At 34.6% G+C, this 27,188-nt stretch overlaps 1 protein-coding gene and 1 long non-coding RNA gene across 7 annotated transcripts in view; both read right to left on the bottom strand.

Moving 5' to 3' along the window:
- Magi2 (membrane associated guanylate kinase, WW and PDZ domain containing 2) overlaps positions 1-27,188 on the bottom strand; it is a 1,413,820-nt gene that overhangs the window by 1,136,726 nt on the left and 249,906 nt on the right. The window lies entirely within an intron of this gene.
- On the bottom strand, positions 847-27,188 carry LOC141420663 (uncharacterized). The gene is made up of 4 exons (XR_012445181.1): positions 26,055-27,188; positions 5,936-6,135; positions 4,065-4,141; positions 847-3,310 (listed from the first exon to the last, which is right to left on the bottom strand). It is a non-coding gene; the product is annotated as an uncharacterized lncRNA (long non-coding RNA).

Raw genomic sequence — 27,188 nt, 5'->3', positions numbered from 1 at the left:
TGTATCCTGCCACCTTACTGTAGCTGTTTATAGTATCTAAGAGTTTTTGGATCTTTAAGGTATAGGATCATATTGTTTGCAAATACGGATGTTTTGACAGCTTCTTTACCTGTTTGTATTCCTTTTATTTCTTCTTCTTGCTTAATTGCTCTGGCTAGAAATTCCAGTACTACGTTGAATAGCAGTGGGGATAGTGGGCACCCTTGATTTTAGGGGGAATGGTTTCAGTTTTTCACTGTTCAGTATGATTTTGCTGTAGGTTTGTCATATATAGCCTTTACAATGTTGAGGTACATTCCTTCTATTCCTAGTTTTCTTAAAGCGTTTATCATAAAATGGTGTTGGATCTTGTCAAAGACTTTTTCTGCATTTTAGTTCTAAAACAATGTGATCATCTCCCTAGACTGGAGGTGGTTTTTGGTCAAGAATTGTCACACTGTGATGCTGCCATTAAAGTGTGGTGAAACATCATTCAGTTGGAATGAAGAGACTTGATTTTGATACTTGGCTTTTCTTTAAGTTTTCGTGTAAACTTGGTTATGTGACTTTTCGTCAGGGTTTTTTATTTCTATTTGTCTTTTTTTTTATAGTTTTAGTATAAGCCATATATACATTTAACATAAATGTATACATTTAAATAATATATTTAGTATAAATTATACATTTGGTATGATTAAAGTTCAGAATGTTTTCATTAGTCAATATGGATTAACATTCAGACTACTTACTTAAAGCCCATTTACTGTATTATTATGTACAATTATGCAAACATATTGTATTGTGGTTTTTCACACATAAAAAATTCACAGGCAATATACAAGTGAATAAAGAAGCATTTCCCTGGAAAATACAAGTAATGACTGGAAAGACTTAGTTGAAATCTTCATTTTCTTTTTACAAATTGGGTTCATGTATGAAAGACCTTACTCTTACTGTCCTTTCTGTTCTAAGTCTTCCAAAAAAGTAGATATCCTCTCTCATAATTTCATCCAGATCCATGTTTTTAAAACCTAAAAACTGATTGCTGCCAACATGCTTTCCAGCTCTGAGTGCTTCCTGCACTGTGGACTCACAAATCCACCCATCTACTTGACACCTTCTCTTGGCTATGTAATAGACATTTAAAACTTAACAGGTCCAAAACAGAAATCTTGATTCTTTAGAACAATCCTGGCCCCAAACTTTCCACCTCACATCTTTTCATTTTAGTACATAACACACAAAATTTTCCTAACCCTGTAATGTGTCCTATTGCCTCGCCTCATCTCTAACTAATGAAAACCCTCAACAATTGTCTCCAATTATCTACACTGGTCCATACCACTATTATTTTTCTATTGGGGTCAGGCTATTGGTCACTAACTTCTTGTTTTCCTTTCCATTTTCATTTCTTAAGTAATATTCCATTTTGGAAACAGAGTGACCTTTCAAAAGCATAAGGGAGATCATTTTGTTCTATTTCAAACTCAGTGGCAACACATAGAATGTAGAAAAGTTGAATTCCTTTCCTTAAAACTCTGCTTCATCTAGTCCTGCTTATCCTTCCTAACTCACCTTTTATCTTTCCTCTTCTCTAGTGTTCAAAAATGAGTCAGTATTGCGATAACTCCATTATAGAGAAGCACAAAGAAAAATACTCCTTGTCACTTGTTTTTACTATGATATGGCACCAGTGGTGGTTTTAGTAACCACTGCATAAACATAACTCTTAGCAATTAGGTATTCATGCCTAAAAACATCTGTAGAACATTGTTTTGTACCGGGTTTATGTATTTGACATTCTCATTTTAGTAAAAAGTAAGGGAAGAAAAAATTGAAAAAATAGGCCCACCTACTGACATACATTTAAAAAATTTTAAGCTGCTGCTAATGTAATATGCATATGCACACAAAATATCTCCTAAATATATAACCAGCATTTTAAATTTGTTTTCTTAATATGCTACATACAGTGAAAACAGTCAGATGTAAAGGATTTTAAGTTCAATATTACTGCAACGTTATATATATTACAAAAAGGTTTACAGACTTTGTAAAATCTTAATGAAATGATGAAGCTACCAAAACACACACTTATTTTTTGTTTGTAATAATGCCACTCATTGTCTCCTGTCCCTCTTTTCCTCACACTTCATAATCTAACATCAAAATGCTCATGGTCCTCTGAAAGCATTATCATGCCCTTGAGAGCTGTTCATTCTTCTGCCTCCATAGCTCACACAGGAGAGCCAATCACCAGGCTTCTCATGCTGTGCACTCTGTTCCCCAGTGACCCCCACTGTCCAGTCCACTCTCTCCTCTATACTGTTGTGAACACAATTCCATGTAGAACACATTTCTAAGAAAGTGCATTGTGCATATTGTTATTTTGGCTATCATCCTACAAATTATTTATTTATTTACAACTTATCTCCTCTAAACAAACCTTAGCTTCCCGATTTCATAAAGTATGTCAGATTCACCTTTGTATCTCACTGCTTACCCCAGTGCCTCATCCAGAGAAAGTGTCTAGGTTTGCTGAGCTGAACTCTGCTTTACTTTTATTTATTGTCTAAGCATGCAGTTTACATTTTCCTTTGCTTAAGTTTTGTGGGCATAATTGGTAAACAAAATGAAATACAGAAGACAAATGAAAACATGAGCCATATAAATACTAATCAGCTAGTTTTCATATTTTGAAAACAAACCATAGTTACATATCCCTTTTATTTTTTATTTCATGTTATGTTAAGTGTATGTTAAAATTTTCTACTGGAATAGAGTGTCTAGCTGCTCCTTTTAAATAAATATCTCCGAATAAAAAGATGCGTGTATGTGATGTAGTCAATTATATCAGAGTTATTTAGGCTAGGCTAAGGTGAGCCAGATTCTCACTAATAAATACTGAATATGTTATATCATTTAGTTATCAATATATGAAGGCTTCTATAAATGTTATATCCATACATATTGTAAGGTTTCCTACCTCTGAGATATGCAGGACTTTGCGGACACCTTGACTCATCAAAATCCTCACTACAGGCCCTGTCTTGCTGAGTAATTTCTCATGTATTTCTCCAAGTCCTTCCGTAAAGCACACACTATACAACACACACATACACACACACACACATCACACACATACATACTTCCACTACGATTGCATTATATCTGGATAAATCTATCGAAAGTAAAAAATGCATTTGGTATACCTAACCTACCAAATAGCTTAGCAAAACAGCCCACTGTGGAGTCCTGGTTGGTCACCTTTTAATCCTGTGGCTTGACTGCCACTGCCCAGCATCACAAGAAGGTATTAAACTGCATATTGCTAGAGAAGGAAAAGATGAAAATTCAAAATTTGAAATATAGTTTTCATTCAATGCTTATTGTTTCACACCATGCTAAAGTTGAACATCATATGTCAAGCCATCCTAAGTCAGGGACCGTCCATATGTTTCTATGCATGTAGTTATAAATAAACGAGTTTGATAAATGTTTTTATGTTAAGGCCTAAAGTGATTAATGAGAGTTCGATATGCTCACCTATAGGTGAGACAGGGTATCACTATGTTGTTCAGGTTGGCCTTGAACTGGCAATCTCCTGTACTCTACCTCCTGAGTGCTGAGATTCTAGATGTGCTCCACCACACCCAATGAATTCTGTCTTGATTTGATGCAATGGCTATCTTATAAGTGAAAATCAGGAAGTGATTGGAATAGAAGTCTTTGCATAAGAAATGTTCTAGATCTAAAAATTAATAAAATAACTAATAATAAAAAATAACAATTAATAATGATAATTATCAGAAGATATAAAGTGGAAAGCAAAAGTTAGTTCTGCTCCAAACTTTTGGTCTTCTTGCCAAAAGAAATAATATGTTGTTAGAAGTTATCTTACTTAAAATATGTTATTCTCCCCAAGGTTTCTGCAATTGGAATGATTTTTTTTTTTTTGGTGTTTGAATAGATAATAATGATTTTGAAAATATCTTAGGTTTTGAGGTTTGGTTCCTAGAAGAATGGTGGGGCTGTTATTTAGCATTTAACAAAGAAATGAGGTAGATTGGTGGCAATACAGATACCTTTTGAGCATGTTGAACTTGAGGCAGCAATTGTTCTTTTACATGGCAATGTTTTGTGAGCACTTGGAAACAAACAACTGGAAAAAAAAGAAACACAAAACAAACACACACAAAAAATAATGGTGCTTGATAGGGGGTGAATTCAACTATGATATATTGAAGAACTTTTATAAATGTCACAATGTACCCCAGCACAATACAAAAAAAAAAAAAAAGAAAAAAGGAAAAGAGAAAAAAAATTCAAATAGAGCAAAAATATCTAAAGTGGAAAGCAAAAGTTATTTCTTTATCTCTGCTCCCAACTTCTGGTCTTCTTCACAAAAGAAATCATGTGTTCTTAGAAATTATTCCAGAAGAAAAAATCATTTAGGAAATCTTTTATTTTACTTGTCACACTACCACTCTATACTTTTTTTTACCTAATATTATAGCATGGAAATATTGTCACATAAGAAAAAAAAACCTCTCATTATTTTTAGTTGCTGTAGAGTATTCCATTGGGTTCACATAATTGAGTCATTTTCTCATTAAGAATCATTAGACCACATATTTTCTCTCATGTGTGGAAGATAGATCCAAAATACAAACAAATACATAAAACCAAACATAATCATTTACAAACTTATATGTAGAACACAGTTTTAACAGTGGAATTATCCTATGGAACTCGGGGGAGAAGGGAAAGAAAAAGAGAATGATATAGCATCAACAACAGCGAAATACATCACATCTGTGCAGGTTGAAGATGTAACAATATCTATTGAAAGCTGCTGAATAATGTGGTAGAGTAGGAGGGAAGAGGTAAGGGAGAACAATGGAAGGGGTTGAACTGACCAAGGTAAAATATATTCATATCAAGGATATATAGAGAAAACCCTTTCAACATTGACTCAGAAATTAATAAGAAAAGATAGGACTGTAAAATAAGTACAGTGTGTGTTGGGGTACTTGTGGGAGGGGAGAAGGTGAATGAAGGAGGCTAAGGTGAGGGAATATGGTTGATAGGCATCATATACATATACAAAATAGAACAATGAAACCTCTTGCAATTGTTTCAAGTGCAGTGTGGAGGGGGTCGCAGGGGAGAAATGGTGGGGGTGATCTAACCAATGTACAATATAAGTGTATTAGGAGTTATCACAATGAATCCCTCTGTACAACAAATATATCCCAGTGAAAAAAAGAATAAAAAGAATAATTGTGCTTCATTGTTACTTATAACAATAAACAAAAATTCTGACTAATATAGTTTTTGCCAGCAGGACCATAGGTAACATTCCTATGAGTGGAAGTTCTCATCATGGACTATGTTTTGATAAATATCACAAAACAATTTCCAAAAAGTTTACATAAATTTACCTTTCTACTAATAGGATTTGAGAGTTACAGTTTCCCCAAACCACTGCCAACTCTGAGCCATGAAAACTTTTGAATTGTTGTTAATTTCAAAGGAAAAAGATAAGCTAAGCAGTAACTCTCAGTTTTGGTCATCTATCCTTTAATTGGTTGGAAGAAGGATTCTGCAACCGGGATATTTTGTGGGCCCTCTCAGGGTCATTTGTTCTTCAGAGGAGCTGTTGCAGTTTATTTTCTGTCTTCTCTTCCATTCTATCAAATCCCCACTAATTACAGGAAGTAATTCACTCTTCTTGGTTATATACACTTTACCTTTCTTTTCCAGTTTACCATTAAGCTTAAAAAATAAAACCCTAACAAAACAAAATGCTGACCCTGGTAACTCTTTCTGGCTTTGGGGAACTGTTGACATTGTAGAAGAGGTTTTGAGTATTTTTTTTTTTTTACAAATGGGCTATGATATACCTTCTTAGCATATATGTTGATTTCAAATCATGAGTGGGAAGTGGTTGTACCTCTGCAGTTGTCAAGAATATACTTCTTCTAGGCCTTGACGGCAGATTGTGGGGTGTAGCTGTGGTTTGGATGAATGGCAGAACAGTAGACACCACATGGTCATTTCTGGATTCTTTGTCTTCATGACTTCAGTTATGCAAGGATTATGACTTGAGATTTTTGTCATTCCCCCTCCTTTACTGCAGAGAATGTGCTTTTGCTGTTTAACAAATTTATTTTTGATTATTATTTAATTGGGAGATACCATTTAATTATATGGCTCCCCTCCAACATATCACCCTAGAAGTCTCTTAGCACATTTTTTTTCAAGTTTTAAAAATTAAATATTTGTGTCAGAACATGCAATTGTAGTCTCTGAAACAAAAATTCCTTACTATGACTGTTTCCACCACTCCAGATCCTGCTCATTATATTGCTTCCACACACAACCGCTGCTATTTGACCATTTTTCCTTTGTATCCACAATCAACTTTCCCTATGTGTTAATCCCTTTCCAGAGTGTATTCCCCAGGGAATATCACGTGTCCTTCTTGCAGCTTATTTAGCTTCCATAAATTTTTTCCTGCTTTTCCAAGGTCTACCACAGAAAGTTAATAAGGATGACCAAAATGATAAGAAGAAATAGGGGTATTTGAATTAAATTTTATAAGGACATCAGATTTTTGTATGTAAAACAGTACAATTAAAGATAGTGTTGTAGTTCTAACTCTTAAGACCCAAAGTATAATGTAAATGTTTTATGAAGAAGTTTAATATAGTTTAAATACATTCTCTGGGCAGATATCCATAAAATAATTCATGGTAGTAAGTTACTTCAAACTCAATTTTATTGTTCTCCCAATAATTTTGTTTCTGGTTTAATACTTACCCATTTCATTACATGACATGAACTAATCTTTTGATGGGCAAGTTCATTGCCATTTTAAATTGTTTTACTTGGTTGTGATAGCACCTTAGTCCAGGATGTGATATTTCTTCCTTATGTCTCTCTCTCTCTCTCCACACACACACACACACACACACACACACACATTACACACACACACATTACACACACACACACATTACACACACACACACACATTACACACACACACACACATTACACACACACACATTACACACACACATTACACACACACACATTACACACACACACATTACACACACACACATTACACACACACACATTACACACACACACACATTACACACACACACATTACACACACACATTACACACACACACATTACACACACACACACACACATTACACACACACACATTACACACACACACACATTACACACACACACATTACACACACACACACACACATTACACACACACACATTACACACACACACACACATTACACACACACACATTACACACACACACACATTACACACACACACATTACACACACACACACACACATTACACACACACATTACACACACACATTACACACACACACACACATTACACACACACATTACACACACACATTACACACAAACACACACACACACATTACACACACACACACACACACATTACTTCTTTCCACTCCCTTGGAAGCATGGTCTGTCTCCCACTGAAAAATGGGATTTGTATTCAAGTGACAGGAGAGAAAGGTAGAATGGAAGAAGAAGCAGTTCATATTCTGCATCTTGGTACTTTGCCTCACCCACAGATAAACAATGACAGGAATATGAGACAGTCTAGTACTTATATTTAGTTGTCAATTTCTTATCCTGATGTTAACAATGTATTAGCTAATATTGATTTGTTCTAAAATCACTGATAGCTCATAAATAAAAACCTGCAAGGCCAATTTGTGTTATACAATTTATGATAAACTTTTCTCTTCAGTATAAAGCTTTAACTTGGTGCCAGGAAACACACAGAAGTAAAGTTCATTCTTTTTCACATTGAAAGTGGAGTTCAAGTCTGTTGTTTTGGCCACTGAGTTTTAGATCTGAGGAAAGGAATAAAATCGAAATTGCTTTATTTCCAACAAAATGCATCCAAGTAAAAATATAAAGATCAAATATTTTCTTAGTATAATTTGGACTCTGTGAAGTGAGTTGCATTCCTTAACACTTAACCTCAGAAATGGGGTCTCATCAGCTCAAATGCTGAATAGTGATAAGACAAAAATGCTATAAATCCTATGCATTATTCCCTATCATGTACTCGTTTCCCTTTTCTCTTCTAGCAGGGAGTAATAACAATACCAACAACAACAGATCATTTTTTGAGCATTTTCTTTGAGTTTAGGCATTGTTCAGAGGTATGTAACTACTTTTTTTTTTTTTTCCAGCACTGGGGATTGAACCTAGAGTGTGGCTGTTACCTTTCCCCAGGGCTAGCCTCAAACCTGAGATCCTCCTGCCTCAGCTTCCCAAATGACTGGAATTACAAGCATGAATCCCCACGCCTGACTTTTAATGCTCTTTTAATCCTTATAACCAACCTTGTGAAGAAGTTATTAACTATACTGTTACATTACTGATGAGGAAACTGAGGCACGGGGAACTGAAGTGCTTTTCTATGGTTACAATGCAAATAAGCTAGAGAGCTGAATTGCAAACCAGTTTTAGTGCTAACTTAGAATTTTAGTGCACATATGAGGTCATCTAGTCTTTTGTTTGTAACAGGCTCCGTTTTCAACCGATATGCTACCTTTGAGTAAATTACCCTCTGTGTGCCTCAATTTCCATCCTAAAATAGGGATAATAATGCTCATCTCCCAGGGTACTCTGATAAAAAACTTTGGATGTAAAACAGATAGAACAGTACTTGGCCCATGCTGAACAGTCAGCAAAATGATAGTTATTATTTATTGCTAGGGTTAGCTCCTCTGCTAATACGACAAATTTTCCTCTGTGAAAATGACGGTATTATAACAGCTTTCAGCAGCTCTCCTATCAACATCATGAATAAATATTAGGCTTAAAATTAGAAAAACAATACTGTCTTTTTTTCAGTCTTACAACTGAAAAGATTTCATAACTTTTGGCAGAAACTAGAACTATGATCTGTAACCTGTCTAAGAAAAAGAAAGCTGCCTTAATATGTAGGGTCAAGAGAATGGCTATAATGTGGAATTTTCCTTTAGTGAGGGGGCATGGTGTAGGGGTTTGAACTCAGGTCCTGTGCTTGCTAGATAGGGGCTCTACCACTTGAGCCATGCCCCAAGCCTTTTTTCCTTTAGTTGTTTTTCAGATAAGGTCTTGAATTTTTGCTAAGAGCTGGCCTCGGACTTTGATCCTCCTACCTATACCTCCCCTGAAGCTAGGATTACAGACATGCGTTACCTTGCCCCACTTGCTCATTAAGTTTTTAATTTTTTTTTAATATTATGCTTTGATTTATTTTTAACATATTTTATGATCATATAACATGGTGACATTTCCATATTTGCACATAATGTACTTTGATAAAATTAAACCTCTCTATTATTCTTTATAAGTCCCATTCCCTCTTTTAAAATGAATTTTAATGGGTTTCATTGTTTTATTTTCATACATGCATATGAAGTACTTCAATTGCTGAATTTTAAGTATACCCTTGAAACCTGTCATTCCTCTGGGATTCCATTTTACTTTATATTTCATGACTTTATTATGTTTCACACATTACACTGAAAATATTCCCATGGTGGTAGATCCAATTAGTGATTTTATTTCCTGCACCAAGCGCAGCACATAGCCAGTGAAAGGATTCAATGAAATTCACATGACATTAAGAACATGCCTACAGGTTTTGGGACAGATGCTGTCAGTGTGGAGAGCAACTCACCACTCTCTAGCTATGTAATCTTCATCAGTTATATAATCTAAGACCATGTTTTACTTAGTTATTTTCCTGTAGATTGAGGATAGGAGAAAGACCTTCTCTGGGAAGAAATCAATGAAAATGATATATGTAAAATGCTTAACATTATATTTAACGTGTAGTGAGTGTTCCTTCTGTTTGGTTTTCTCCTCCCCCCCCAATTATAATGAATACACATGAGTAGAAGTAGCATCTGCATTTTCTCATTCAGAGTTTCAAGATGCTATCCTATGAAATATTAGGTGCCAAAAAATTCAGTTTTCTGCATGCTGTTGTCAATATAAGGAACATATGATATAACATTTTATATAATGCATACTGTTTATTAATTGATGAGACTGTCAGTAAATAAAATCAAATTTTAAACACCTACATAGGTTTCATATGTGAGGGACGTTATGCTATTCCATGTAACATATTACTGTGTGTTAAATTTATATAAATAATAGTTTTTTTGAGATATTTCCCTGTATTTTAAGACTCTCTTTGGTAAAGGAAAAATGAAGCCTTTGCCATGGACAACTGTAAGTAGAGGACTCTAGGAATTTTTTCAGTTTTCTTGTGTTTACATGCTATTTTCTTCTGACAAAGAATATCACCAATAGCATTCTCTTTGGAATAAAATTTTAGTACTATGATAACAAATAATATTAAGAACAGTGTCTTGTATACCATGTTTAATGTTTATCATCATTATTCCTTCCAAAAGGAAGGATCCCAGTTAAAAAGCATAGGTGGTTAATGTTTACTCACATTTAGAATTTTTTATGCTATATTGAAAGATCATGAACAAAACTAAATAAAGGTAGGCTTTTTCCTATAGGAAAAAATGGTAAAAGGAACACAAAGCATTGTAATCATATAATGGAAAAGCTATTCACTCCGCCAAGAGTCTATTTAAATGATCCCATTTGCCTCTGACGACACTATATTTGTCATTTAGTTTTCCTGCACTTCAAAGAATTTAGACTTTTAAAATATAACAAAATGGCTTTCAATTAGTAATACACATTATTGTTGAAAAATGGTTTGTATGTCCTTGATTGATTGCATTCTGTGTTTTGTCAGTATTTTTTCTTCATTGCAAATTTTGAATTTGTTTATAAAAAGTGAAGACATGTGTTTACCTTTTAAGATGCCTCAGGGGAAAAAGAATGACAAATGAATGAGATACAGATTGAATCTGTTTGTGTTCATTTTTGGAATGTTTTATATTTCAATGCCTTCACATTTGCAAATCCTAATACAAGATATTTTTAGATTTTTCCCTGCACTCTGTATTTGACAATCTCAACTACTGTATAGGCTATTTGAATACCAGAAATCTTGAATTTTTTTTTATTAACATTTACTTTCTAACTAAAACCCTTTAGTCCTTATTTTTAAAATTTCTCTTTATTCTTTTATGTGATTGATGAGGTTAATAGGGAGTTATATTTAATAAATAATGCATACAACTTTTTTGTCTTATCTTCATAACACTCACAGGCATTGGAAAAAGAAGCAATGCAGTGTGCTGCCTCACCAGGGGTGTCTCCCTGCATCTGATTGTACGGTTTATTCTCCATGGGGTTCCAATGCCAATGGCAAACAGGGAATCTCAGCAGCACTCCTACTGAGCAAAACCCAGGATATTAACAGCACCCAACTGGAACCCATGTTGGTTTTCTTCTCTAGCCTGTCCTCTACAGGTAGTGATGTGGCCAGCAGGGAGGAGAACACATCTTTTTCATAACTCACTACCTTAGTCAGCAAGAGAACGACTCATCAAATGTACAGTCAGTCATAGACTGCCTTAGTCAATGAATGAAAGGCAACATTATACGTTATTGAGTAAAGCTAATAATTGGACAGAAACAGATAACAATCTTTCCTTTAATGCCAATGATATTTAAGGTCTGTCCTTCACTTACCATTATTCAAATTTCTAATGATCCAAACACAATGACCTCTTCTATTTCTCCCCTGATCCCTCACACATATATAGAAAACATTTAGAAACCCAGCATCCTCAATGTTGCTCCCATGGGAACCTCCATGGGAGGTTTTAGAGAATACATTGGTTGGCAAATCAAAGAAAGGAAAAGCTAGGAAAAATAGAAATAGAGAGCTGATCTCAAGCCAAAGCTCAGAGCTGCCTAAGTAAGTTCTGACGACCCAAAAACAGTTTCTACCAAGCTTCCTAAAGAAGTCACTTCACTCTGTAACACAATTTGAAATTTTATCAAGTTCAAATTCAAGTATGTTCATAATCACCCTCCCATTAAAGTACCCGAAAAAATTGTGGTCATAGTGAGGAAATGAACTCACATGACAATGTGAATTATAAAATTGCTTTCCTTTTAAGAGTCACCTGAGGAAGAAGATTCATCTGCAGGGACCTGAAATTTGAGTGCATGGAAGAGAAGAAGAACCTGAGGTTGTCCTGGAGCTGTGCGTTCACAGGGAATGGGGCGTTCTGATGAGGGATGTGAGGTATGAGGAACTGGGAACCAGCACCGTGTGCCACCCACTAGGAATGAGTGTTGGTTTTAGATTTGAAGATCTGATAAAGGTCAATATTAGATTTGATTGGAGCACTTACAATTAATTTAATATCATACAATTCATGCTTTTTCCTTTTTCAATGCAGACATCAGGGATTTAGATTTTGTAGGTGTGCTTGATAGTTCAGCAATATTGTGGAGTGATGTGTGCACCACAATTAAAGCAAGATCACCACAAGGTTTTGATATTCTTAAGCATTCAAATTAAATGTTCTTTTAGCTATTACTTTATTACCTTCTAATAAAAAATAAATGTTTTTGATATTTCTTTTTAGATATAAGTTCCAAAATAAAAAAGAAACCAATTTCATAAATTTTCTTTGGCTTGTGGAGATTTTTTTCTGAATAAAGATGAAATGAACAAAAGCAAAATCTTCTCCCATTGTAATTATTTGCATAAGCATTAAAAATATAGGCAGCCACATTGTGGGTTCATGATTTATTCCTAAATTATGAAACAGCTGCTTTTAATCAAGAACGGTTCTCTATAACTTCCCATGGAGTACAGTGCATTTAACTGTGATTTATAAATTAGAAAATCATCTCTATGAGCTACCTTTTATAAGAAATGTGGATTGTTAATCAGTGCTCTACAATTCCACCCAGGGAGAGCTGACATTTATGGAGCACCTGTCACCTGCCAAGCCCTGTGCTATGTTTTTTCACATAATGCTCACAACAACCTATGGGACATTTGTTCAGATGGAGACCAAGGACAGGACAGTTTTGTGGGACAATGCACAACTGTCACTTGTGCTGCCAGTCTTGTCATGTTACATCAGGGCCAACTTAAAGTAGGAAGTAAATTACTTAATATCATTTTTATAGTTTCTTCAGTGAAACTGGAATTGATTATAGTGAAGAATGTTTATGATGAAGGTCACACTTAAAATGTAAAGTAGAAAAAGTGAGATACTGAGTGCAGCTTTGATCATAGACTTTCAAACTCCTTACATAAGCACTCTTTAAATTTTAATATTCCCTTATTGCACTGAAGTAAATATTAGAAGGAAATGGGGAACCTAAGTAAGAAAAAAGAGAAAAAGTAAAAGTAAGTGCTATTCAGGAGATGAAGAAAAGCATTCTAATAATCTTTCAGGATTATGAAAGATAGGTAAAATATATTTTTCTGAAATTAAATTTCTTCTGAATAGAAAGGAGATAGCAAATCTTTGTGATTAGTTTCCTGAAACTCATGTCTTTCTATTATTTAAAATATATATTCTTATTCTTCATAAATGTAGCTAACATGTGCACATGCATACACATACACACACAGTGCCAATACAAACACAGCACTATGTTTTTAACCAGTACTCTCCTTAGGTTCTTTCCTGCAGGAAAGCTGCATACCAATTTCATTGAGTGGCTGCTTCATCTCAGGTTGATTATTAATTTCCTTGACTAAATGTGTGTTGTGCTTGTCATGTCATCCTTCATTTGATCCTCAAAGAATTTCTACCTAATGTGCCTTGACAAAAAAGGAAAACAAAACTTTATTTAGTTTAGGTTTAGTGCCCTATATTTAACTCACAGAGAAACATTTGTCCCTCTGTCTCTTCCTAAGATTGTCACTTGCTAAAAGAGGCAAGTTTTAAAGTAAATTATAGCACTATACCATTATAAAACAAGTTCCAAGGTAAAGCCAGTCTGGGAAACTAAATTACCAAGAGTTTAAAGTTTATCTACAGCAAGTTCTATGACACTAGTAGTAGATATTAAATTGAATTAGGAAATTATGCATTTATTTGCATGCCTATATTCAAGTGTCATGGCAAATATAATGGCATGTAATAATCTAAAAATACCAGTAATATTAAATCAAAATCAAATCTAAAATTTAATTTGGAAAATAAAACAGGGTTATAAAACATCACCTATTAGATTATATTGAGGACAGAAAATATACCTGCTTATGATTCCTTAATAATGAAGGCAAATAGAGGAAGAGAACCCTGAGTTGAATTCAAAGGTTGAATTCTCTGTTTCTTTGGGGTTATGTTTCATTTTCATCTTTAGAAGGGGGACAGCTGCAGTCATCCCTAGGTTCCTTTCAGTTTCCAATGGCATGAACAGTAGACACCAACATAACTTGAAGGGAAAAAAGCCATTAGGAAGTATGGGAAAAAGTAAGAAATACCAAAAGCTTTAAACCAATTACATTTCTTCCCAGTAGTCAAACTCAAAAACAATCTTGTTTTCAAATTCTATGAATGAGAGCAGCTATCATACTTATAACAACTCACCCACTTTTTCTGAGATTATTATGTGCTGCAATACATGGCCAAAGGTAGCAAGTACTACATGCAAAAAAAATTGCAGTTACATTTTAAAAATAGCTCACTTGGAGACATGCATACCACACAGACTACTATTTATAGACTACTATTTAGAAGAAACAACTTTTATAATCTCATCAGGAATAACAAGATGCATAATGGCATGAAGTAAATTATGTCTTAAAAATGAGTGGGAATTCAATTAACTCTTTACTTGTATCTAAAAGATTTTTTGGGAGACAAAGTGTTAACTTTATCCAGAACTTCACAAGAAATGTGAATGCAATAGTATGAAAGGTAAGAATGGTTTTTGAGTGAAGCAATGCTATGTGAAAGCATGAAGAAGTAAGAACAGGGAATTCTTGAATGAATCACAGAGTTGGAAGAGCCAACAACGATTTACTGTATTATAGGACATTGTGTTAGGACATCTACTTAACCTTTTCTTGCAATGTAATACACTTGAAATCACTCCTGAGAGATGGTTAGATATGCTGCATAATGAGAACTGGTCTCTTTCACTGGACAACTCTAATGATTAGGTCCATTTAATCTTTTTCATAGACCATCTCCCTCAACATCCACTCAGTAGCTCAGTCTGGTCTTGGAAAAAACATAAAGCAAGATTATTCTTCCGTGGAGTTGGCAATTCTTCACATATCCTTAACTTATCTTTAAAGAAGATTTTATTTGCCAAGGTAAACATCCCAGGCTCATTATTAATTATAATGGAAAGATTTTACAATAATTCAGATCATGAGAAAGAAATTCAGAAAGGAGGAGGAAATGTGTCTGTGTTCTACATTTTCTTCATATATTATCTCATTTTAGGATCCAGGATAAATAATAGAATCTTAAGCTGTTCTTTTTAAACTCCAGCCTGATATCTCCTCCTGTTCAGGCTTCATGGTGATAGTTCAGATGAAAAAGAAATATATGACTGCATGACATACCTGCTTAATGTCCACCCATATACCATTGCTTCAGGAAAACAACCCAAGTTGCTTAACATGAAAACAAAAGCACTGACTTCTGAATACATGCTGCTTATCTAGTCATGCCCCTTCTTTGTTTTTCCTCCTTTCTCCATTGCTATAGCAATGGAAAACTGTGAGTAGCTCATATTGTATCACACACATGAGCCAAAAGTCCCAATCCTACATACTTAACGAAGACAAATGAAAACAACATGTATCCACAAAAAGTCTGTATATAAAATTATATCCACTTGATTCATAATCTCCCCAAACTAAGGTATTCCTAATACCCCAAATGTCCATCAACTGGTGAATGAATTAACAAGATTACATCCATACAACATAAAACTGCTCAGTAATAAAGGCATTAACTACTGACATATGCTTCACATGGATGACCCCCATGTGCATTATGCTAAGCAGAAGAGGAGAGAGACACAAAGACTGAATGCTATGTTAGTCTATTAATATGATATTCAGGAAAAGGCAAATTTATAGAGACAGAAAACAAATCAGTGGTCACAAGACACTGAGGTAGGGATAAGGAATTGATTACTACAAAGAGGCACCAGAGTAGCATGGGGGGGTGATGGAAAACTCTAATACTTATATTGTGGCATTAATCACACATGAATGATTGTAGCTTTCTAAATTCAGGAAACTGAAAACCTAAAATGAATAGATTTTGCTGTTTGTAATTATACATCAATAAATTTGATATTAAAAAGTCACATATCTTCTTTCAGTTTTGTCCAATTTTCTATTCATGTTGTGAATAATATTCTCACTTTTGAACTTGTAGGCTCATTCTTTAGACCTCAGTCTTAAGTACTAGTCATCTTCAAGAAATTATTTCAGCTCCTACACTATAGGCTCCTCCTCTGGCTTTTTTAACCCTGTGCTCTGTCTCTCATGAAATATAATAATATCAGTACCTGACACTGCACCAAAAACTCCTTAAGGGGAAATACAGTCTTACTCATCTTTCAATTTCTAGGGACTCACTGTAATATAGCAATTCAACAAATACTTACTATATGAGTAAAATTATCTTTGGAATTTTGCTTTCTTCCAAAATAGGTGAGAAAATTATAGATTTTATTTAGTTGAGTTCATGCCTACTGATTATTGTAAAAAGTTTATTTTCATATTTTAGTGATAGTATGATAAAGTTACTACTACACAGTTTAATTATAATCTTTAAAAACATTTGCACAAACAGAATTATAGCACAGTTTTATTCTAATTTATCTGGCATGTTTTTGGGTGGCAAATGTTTGTGAGGTATATGGTAAATGCAGTAGAATAAAAATCTTAAAAGTTATAAAAATACATTATTAACAGCAGTTAACATTTTAATAGTTCTTTTGCCTTTATTATATTTTGATCAACTTTTAATCTCAATTTATGCAAATGTGTGCATATAAAACTATAAAGGTCTCTGGACTAAAGCAACCAAGAACTCTCATTGGTCAATGAGACATTTAGAGGATAGGGAGAATCCATGCAAATCAAACTACTCAACTGAGCCTGTTTTATAATATTCCAAATTGCTTACTCTGTCTTCTTTCCTGAGACACAAAAACACATTTTATGGCCTGATTGTGATGCAGTGCTGTTGGGAAAATAGTTATTATGGGATAATTAAATCCCCACAGAATTTCAGGCACTAGTCTGTGCTTTATAGAGTGTCACCTGAGGGGTGAGATTTCCATACTGATTTTCTTCTAGCAGAGCTAATATTCTGATTCATACCCCATTCTATTTTTAGGAATCAGGCCACTGAAATCATGTTAATCAATGATAAGAAAAATTAAGACAAAAGTAAACATTCATGTTGGGTTAAGATTATGAATTGAACTTCTAAAATCTATGCTTAACTTTGGGGTAAAGGATTAAAGAAAACAATCTCATCTTGCCAATTCTTTTCAGAATTTACTGCACATACCAGAAGGAAGAGATAGATTCTGTAATGGTTGTATTGTTGTGATCATACACATTATCATTACTCCTTCCATTACAGAGTGGTGGATAGGGACCGAAGCTATTGCAACATTGTTTAGGAACTCCAATCCCATCATATTGTGTGACTGAAACAGTTATATGATTTCATTTCCCAGAATCTATAATCCCCAAATTTATGCTGAGCACTGATAAATTACAAAAACTATAACAAATAGTATGGACACTGGCTCTTAAAATGAAAGCTACTGAGAGAGCTAAAATTTTGGAACAAAAATGAACTTCCAAACAAGACTAAAATAAACACTGAAAGGATTGCTTATGCTATCTAGTCACTGAGTTTTCTTTCTTTTTCTTTCCTTTTTTCTTTCCTCCTTTACTTCCTTCCCAACCTCTTCCTTCCTTCCTTCCTATTTCAGTAACCAAAGGGTGAGTGGATAGAGCCACAGACAGAATTTCTTTCACTTCAGATCCATTCCAAGATAACAGTACTATAGTGAAATTCCATTTTAGTTTTAAAATACATATAGTAACATATACTTTTAAAAAATTTATTTGAATAAAATGCCCAGGTTATATCAGGCATGTATAATAACCTTGCTTTTCAATATCATTACAAATAAATTACAGAATTAACAAAAATTTAATATACAACTAACTGTTAGCTGAATTATGGCTTATTTATTTTGTTTTTAAGTTTCTTAACCAATGTTGAGAATATATTGAAGTTGCTAATATAGATGTGAGGAAGTAAAATTCTACTGAAGTAAAGCAAACATTTTAAGAAGCATTTATTTTTGCACTTAAATGGTCAATATTTAATCAGTAGGTTAAGTATCCAATTTCAGGGTTCAAATGCAAGCTGGCTGCTACCAAAAACCTTTAGCAATAAACAGTATGAGCTTCTTTCATGCAGCTGTAAATAACTGTCTTTTATCACTAAGCTATTGTGGACAAAACCTCAAAAAAGTTGAATCGGTCATAAAATTAAAAATTGAATGCATGCAAAGTGGTCAGTTTTGCCTGGCTCATCTAAGGATGAAGGATAGTACTGCCACTGTAATGTGACTTCTGCAGTGTGTTGTCCTACTCTCAATTTATTTCATGGCAGGAACATTTAACGGTATAATAAAAATGCAAACATTTAATTCTTTCTGCCAAACACTCAATGACAATAAATCATATCCCACACTAAGGAAAACTCAGTAAGCAATTTGTTACATAGTTAGCATTATTCGCAGTGTTGTTATTTTCTTCAACCTTTACACAGACCTTTCTTTGGCACACAGTACTCTCATTCCAGAGATGAAAAATATAAATAAATATAATACATCACCACTTCTTTCTTTTAAGAATACATCTATTTGCAGTTTTGATGAAAATAAACATTTAATTGTATACTGAATCTGAACAATGGCTTTTAACTACTAGCTTCCAAATCACAAGTAAATTAGAAAGAAAAGATCTTGGTTTCTTTTAATTTTTGATAGAACTTCCCTCCACAACAAATTGTCAACAAGCTTTTTCAATGTAAGAGTCTAAAGTTCAGAAGATAATTTTCTTCTTGGCCTCTCACTATTTACTCTTCTTGTCATCTTTCTCATTCTTCTAATATCTTAGGTTCTGTGACAAAATGCTGTTTTGATATCATATTTAAAGGCACTGGCACCCCTGAAATGAGCAGGAGCCTGTGTAATGTCACCAGGGATATTTAAAAACAACATTTGGATTATTTTCTCTTGGAAATAAGGAAAAGAGAATCCATGGCAAGTATGCTTATGTACTGTGAGTACTATTTTAGGAACACAAAATTTATCTGGAGAGCTTCAATAACTATTATTGTAAAACATTCAGAGGGTGTTTTGTTTGGTCTATTAAGACAGATGTACCAAGTGACAAATATGGTACCTGGTTTTGAGAGACAACATGCAATATGACACAAACACACTCTTCAAAAATGAAAATGGAGAAACACACCAAAAGAAGATTAGCTCATAACCATAAAACAGTCTGGTATGGTTGTTTGTGGTTGTGTTTGTTTGGGTGGACTGACTTGACTTCTTGGGTTCTTAAAATTCAAGAGAGTTTGTTACGCACCCAATGGTGGCCATATCAAGGTCTGAGAGGACCTTTCTTACCTTGCTCAGGTCATTCTAGAGCTAAGCAGAAGGAAAGAGCCTCAGATCTCCTGAGGACCTGGCTTTAGAACTAACTGTTGGAGAAGGAAGAGAGATAATGGGTTAAAGCCACTGTTCCTCACCATCCATTCACCACCAATAAGTAAGTCTTTAGTAAAAGCTTTGGCAATGAGTGCTAATTTTATTAGTCCATGTGGATTAAGAAGAATAGGATGAGTTATAAGTACTTCTTGTAAATTTTGTTCTAGGTCTGAAGTAAGACTCTAAAGAGATCATAAAACTATGATTTCTGTTCAACCAAACATAAAACTTGATTCCTAAAATAGTACTAAACACATCATTTATAGTTTTTATGACTTATTCAGTTTCTTCAGGAATGTCTCCACTCCCTGTGTCTTATGTAATATCCCATATATCATCAAACCAAAAACTTTTGCCTTTTTCCTGACTCCAGTAGGTCATTAATAAAAATCCATATTTGCTTCCCCCAAATAAAGAGAACCAGACAGAGTGATTAGCAGTGAAAATAAAGTGAAGCATTTGGGTCCACTGCCTTACTATAACCTAATGGATCAGCACAGAAGGGGGAAGTTCTGAATCAAATAAAATTTCAGATTGGCTTCAGTTACTACTACACAAAAAAAGGTATCAGTTACTATTCCAGAACCTAGAATAACAATCACAAAGAAAAATGTAGCTTGAGAGTTATTTCCATAACTACAAATTATCTGATATTAGGAAGATGACAGATACAGATCAGTGTTTAATATCACCTACTAAGAATGTGCTTCTGAGCGGCAATGACAGGACTTTTCATTTGCCTCCCTGCAATGTGTTCACATGACTTCTCATATGTTTAATTTAGTTCAGGAAAATTTATTTGTAAAGTACTCTAAGCCATTGCCATAGTTCTTAAAAGATTTGTAATCAGAGCTTTGTGCATTTTGATCACTCCTGTATTTTTAGCATCTTAGCAGTTGCAGAACACAGAGCTGGTACTCAATAAATGATAAAAGAAGGGAAAGTATGTATTTTATTCACTTTGGGAGATGAAAAAGTCCATCCATGTCTTCAATACCTGTCTACAAGGCTCTGGGTTTTCTGGTATTTGGATTATGTCATGTTATTTAGTGTTTGCATTAGCAAATGGTTAGTCTTACAAATAAGAAGTCACTGGGAATGTAAATCAGAAAAATGCTTTTCTAAAAATTAATTTTCTTATCCTGTGCCTTACCTGAAACTTTTGCCTTCAGCAGCAATCTTAAAGGATAACCTAACTGTATTAAGGTAATATGTTACCTGAGAGAATTAATATGTTAACAGATTTATAAACTAGAAATTAGTTTATTTCCTGCCCATAGTCATTTTGTAAGAGAAAAAGTTTAAAGTATGTGTGTGTGTGTGTGTGTGTGTGTGTGTGTGTGTGTGTGTGTGTGTGGAGGGAAATGGCAGATGACTTAGCACAGAAGTCTGTTGAAGTTTAGTGGAAAATTACTGTGCGGTAGCCAAGGTTGCTGTAAGGCACTGGAGAACTTAAAACAGTCCTTATATGCTTGATAATTATGGACAGGGTTAGTTTCATGAAAAACAATTCAAATATAATCAAATATGCTACTGTTTGGAGAGAAGAAGTAGCACAGAACTGGAGCCAGTAACCCTGACCACCAATCTCAGCTCCGCCAAAAACCACATGACCTCAGGCAAGACATTTAGTATCTTTCAACCTCACATTCCAAGACTGTAAAATGAAAGTATTAAACTAGATAGACTCTAAGGTTGTTCCATCAATAAGATTTTATGATCTCTTGTCTTTTAGCTGGTTTGTCAAAGAGCATTTAAATTCACAGATTTGATAGCATAAAAAGTAAAACAAACACTTAAATGTTTTTGTTAACATGCTAAGTGCAAACAATGACAGTTTTATTATAACTATATATGTAAAACACACTTATAACTGTAAGTAACATGATAAAGTAAATGAGAATTACAGACTTTGCACTAATAATACAAAAAGTGGATCTTATAAAGACATTTCAAAATATTTTCTGATTAGAAAAATAATACCCAACCAAGGTAGATCATTCATATTTGCGCACACATAATCATGCATAAAGGAAATGTGAAATAATCTACAACCCTCTATGCAGAAAAACACCATGAGCATTTTAATCTTAATCTCTCTCCATCTTGCTTTCTCCTCCTTGCCTTCCCTACTACCCCCTCCTCTTTTTTCTCTTCCCAGACACTTACCTCCATTCACTGTTGGGCTTCCATATGGATTTTCTCTTTGTTTTTCTTTTTGAGACAGGGTCTCACTATTTAGCACAGACTGGCATTGAACTTGAGGTTTTCCTGTCTCTGCCTCACAAATGCCAGGATTACAGGTGTGCATCACTATACCTGATCTCCAACTTTCTTTACTTAACATGAACATTTGACCATAGCACTGAACATCTTTTATAAACATGATTTTTTGATTTCCGATCACCAATCTATTCTTAAATATGTCAAGATGTACTTAAGCATTCCCCTGCTGTTGGACTTTTGGTATTTTCTAATTTGTCACAATTATATTATATGAAATATCTTTGTACACATGTCTTTGATTGACTATTTCCTTAGGATTGATTTCTGGTGACTATTACAGAAAAGGAAAATTTGTGGCTAAATCTGAAGAGCCTCAAACCTAACACCAGAGTAACTTGATTAATAGCCTGATGTGCATGGGTTTCCAGGTACTTAAATGGATAAGGTTTCTTGAAATTAGGATATTTGTGAGTATTTTATAAGAAGGGTACAGACTAAGCATTCCGTTATGTTCTATTGGCAAGGATATTGACTTAACACATGCCACACTCCAGTTTTCTTCTTTTAAAATTTACAATTCCTGCTATTTTTCCATCTTAGTATTTGTTATTCATATCTTCATTTACTTCCAGGATTATTTCTGTTACAAGCTCTTGCCTCCATCACACAAACATGTCTTTCTTTTGTACCTCTGTACTTTTCTTTCTACCAGAATCCACACTCTCATGTGCTCCTCGTTCCTTATCCTCCAATGGTTTTCCTTTCCTTCCTAACACACCTTTCCACTTCACCTTTGGCTCTCTGCAATGAAAAGCATCTTTATAAACTAATATCATGGCAAGGCATGTGTGCCAGGAGATTGAAAGAATATGCAATTTTTTTCCATTTCAGAGCCTCCTCTGCATTGATGAAGCTTCAGTCAAAACTGCTCATTTGTTTTAAGAGAGCGGATTCAGCACACAGGAAACAACTCATTTTTAATGATGGCAGTCACTATACATAGTCCCTAAAGTGTCATTTGAGAAGACAGCCTACTCTGGATAATAACTTTGGAATCTCGTGTGGGCATCTGTCCTCACTTTGAAATTCATACTTTACCCTGGTTTCTAATGAGAGTTTGTAATAGTAACTCCCACTGTTCTTTTTTTTTTTTTTTGTCAGTACTAGGGTTTGTGCTTAGGGCTTCTTGGTTTTTAGGCAAGTAATCTACCCCTTGAGCCACACTCCCAGTCCTTTTTTTGCTTTTTAGTTATTTTTTGCATAGTGTCTAGTGTTTTTGCCAGGAGTCAGCCTTTGACTTTGATCCTTTAACCTATACCTCCCATGTACTGGGATTATAGGAATGTACCACCACACCTGGGTTATTTATTGACATGGGGGTCTTTCTTACTTTATTCTTGGACTATAACTGTGATCTTCCTTATCTCCATCTCCTGAGTACCTGGGATTTTAGGCCTTGACAAGTGGTTCTGATAAATGAAAAAAGTGGAACTGATAATAGAACTTGAGGATACAGCAGACTCCGGGAGAGGAAAGGGAATGATGTTTCAGGACATATATTACAGCCATTAAGAAATACTCTTTAAACAAAGTGATACACATCTATCATACATATAATGGTTATTTATGGGCAAATTGTACAAAAATATAGGTTTTTACTTCGTAGTTTTTTGTTTCACATTAACAAAAGAGCATTAATGTGTGGTGAGTGTGCTTGTAACTGCACCCTTTTGCATAGAATATGAGCAAAATAAACATGTATTTAGTAAAATTCTACCTATGTAAGTGACAAGCATTAAACTCACATTACCTTGCAAATCTTACATCTTTCTAAGCCAAAATGCCATGGTTCACTAATGTTCTCCTATAAAGAGATATTCTTATTTTTCTCAAAAGTCTTAAAATAAATGGTTTTTAATGAAGAAGAGAGGAACTATATCCGAGAAGTCTCCAACCAATGGTTCAAGAACTCATCTTTTCATTCATTTATCAGACTTTAACTGGATCTGACATGCCATGCACTGGCTTATTTAGAATATGGTCAGTAGCCATCATATACAGGGAGGCATTGGAAATAGCTTTGGAAGAAAGGAGTGTTTAACTTTTGAAAAAGGAACTGAGAGCAGCTTCTGACATGGGATGATGGGCGGACACTTTAAGCCCACATTCATTCAAATATGAACAGTCTCACAGAATATCGAGTCCAGACAAGCACAGTCTAAGGTCAGGATGTAGTAAAACCAAACAAGGCCATGTCATGATTTTGTCTAAACACAGACTAAAACCACCATCACTGTACTACCTGCAAAATGGCAGGTAGACTTCCTTGTCTGTCAAGCAGAGTGAGTGGTTGCTGCTTCTTTACCAACTGTAACTTTATCCTTACCCTAGTCTTCTTGCCCTATAGATTTGATGTATCAAGATACCTAATCTTGGAACTACTTTTTAGCAACATCTAATTTAGAGAAAAACCTACTTTTTCAGATGCTCCTTCAAATTGCCCAAACAAAGCCCGTATCCTACAAGCATTTCTAGCATCCACATACTGAAAAGTCCCATGATTTCTCATGGTTAACGTCATTCCTCACCACAAAGAGTAATAAACCCAATGTGTTCCATGACAGGTGTGCTTTCAATGGCCTGTGGCCAGAGGGCAGTGCATTCCTCTGGATTTGTATCACCTCTTATTTAGTAATTATTCTGTAGGGACAGGAAGGATAGTGAAGAATTTTGCTTGGATAATAAACTGATAAGATTTCCACTCTAAGGAAACAAATGAGCAGGACTCAGTGTGATGCTGTACACTGGTATGGAATGATGACTGAGTGGAGTAATGCATTTGATGAGATATACAATGTTAAGAGCAAGGAAATTTGAAAGTATGGGAAAGTGAGTTTTCATTTGACACAATGGAAATTTGAGAGGCATTTGGAACATGCAGGGGTTCCAAATGATTAGGTGGCGATGTTAAAAAAAAACAAGCTTTGAAGCTTCACAAATCAATGTGGAAGGCAAGGATATAATGGCCCAGGCACTGTATGGGTTATTTCCCAAAGACAGGTAGATCACTTCCACAATCTATGAGGACCATGGCTGCCTTGGAAATCAATCACGTAAAACAGTGCTTTACCAGTGTTATGAAAGAGATCAGTCTTGTGTGTCAGTATTCTCTTTGCTACCTATCTACCAACAAAAGCTCATATACATCAAGGCCCAGGTACAATTCCTCTTCTCTATAAGTCATCTCATTTCCTTTTTCTAAAAACTTCTTTGAATTGTAATGACTTAATGTTCATAAACTAATAGTAGGTAACACATATAATCTTCATCATGTGTCAGGCACAATTCTGATTCCTTAGCTTCACAGTAATCCTCAAGTATGAAGGAAGTCTGATTCTGGAAACTCACTGTTAACTACTACAGAATAAGGACAACATTATAACATCTTTCAAATTTGATAATTCATCATATACTATACTGTACATATGTTAAACTCATAATATTATTTAATTCTACATCTGTGATTTAGTAGCACAGATTATATTCTTCTTGAAGGGAAACATTGTACTAATCTCTTGTGAGTTCCTCAGACTGGTTACCATGTCACAGATTATATTAATTAAATATATGAACTAATCATATAGAAAACATAAATGAAACAACTCATTGGTCCACCAGCAGTTCTCAGACTTTGGTATGCATCAGATTCACCTGAGCTTCACTCATCCAAGATGTGATCCACAAGTTGGTGATGGTCTTAAATTTTGCATATCTAGCAAGTTCCCCAGTGGGAGAGGTGATGCTGCTGGTGTAAGGAGCACACTCTGAGAGCTACATCTCTAGATCATTTCAGAAGATAAATTTATCTGAATATTTAGGGAAAACAAAATCTTGTAGACATGTAAACAGCACAGAAATACACTTGCACAAACTATAGAAACACAGGTAGTTTCATAGTCTAAGGAGTCTCGATTTCATGGATATGATCAAATTAAGAGTGGAATTCTAATTAATTAAAAATAATTGCAGAGCATATAAAGAACTTTGAATAAAATCTCTCACCTTTATATGTGACCGCCAAGTAAATCATCTCTAATTTGATTATGATGCATGTGAAGAGTATCTTTGACATAGGTGTCTCCTCTGGGCATCATTACCAATGACAAAACCCAGTGTACCTTTGATTTCAAGGATGAACTGCATTGTAAATATAGAAAAACATAACAAATGTTTTTTTTTTCTGATCTGTCAGAGAAAGGAAATCTAGTGACATTAACACATTCATTATAATCAAACAATACATACAATTTAGCAAATTGACAGATTAAAAAAAGCTGCTTATGTCAGGTTGATTACCAAAGCCCAGCACACAATCCCCTCCAGAAATCACTTATTATTTCTATAGTAAATTATTCATGATGCTCAGTTTCATGATTTAAGTGGTCATTGGAAAGGCACTATTTACAACCCATAAGTTAAAATCAGGTATTAATAATAAATTAAAACACCATATCAACATCTCATGTATCAAAACCACAAGAAAGTGATCCCAAAGGACTGAGAAACTCATTATTACTTTATGTCAAGAAGGTGCTCTTGCCAGAGAACTGTCCTCCTCTCCCATATGCCATCCAGGCAACAGGCTTTAATTTCACCAGTGGCAGTCATCCAAACATGGGTCACTTAAGCCCCATTGCCTTCACATGCATTCTTTAGATCTAGGACAAATACAGCAATGTTGTAGGACTTGGGTCACATGACCAGGGGAGGACATACATGGGAGGTATGAAGTTGATAGAAAACCCAAATCATGAAAGCATCTGATGTCCCTACTCCAGAGGAATTAATACAGAAACCTTAAAGCAACAGAGGTCAACATGAGAAGGGAATCAGGAACCAGTGTAAAGATCAGTTAGAGATGAATCAACTTGGGTTGTAACACATTTGTACATGAAAGCAATGCTAGGAATCTCTCTGTATAGCTGTCCTTATCTCAACTAGCAAAAATGTTATGTCTTTTTTATTATTGCTTATTTCTGCTCTTCAATGAGGAGGGGAAGTGGGGAGGAGGTGGGGGACAGGGGGGAGAAATAACCCAACAATGTATGCACATTTGAATAAATGAATAATAATAATTTAAAAAATATGATATACTTGAAAATTGCTAAGAGAGATTTTAAGTATTCTCACTATAAA

This window comes from Castor canadensis, chromosome 2, assembly GCF_047511655.1.
Source record: "Castor canadensis chromosome 2, mCasCan1.hap1v2, whole genome shotgun sequence".
NCBI classification, from domain to species: Eukaryota; Metazoa; Chordata; class Mammalia; order Rodentia; family Castoridae; genus Castor; species Castor canadensis.
This window is presented reverse-complemented; position numbering and strand designations above follow the sequence as displayed.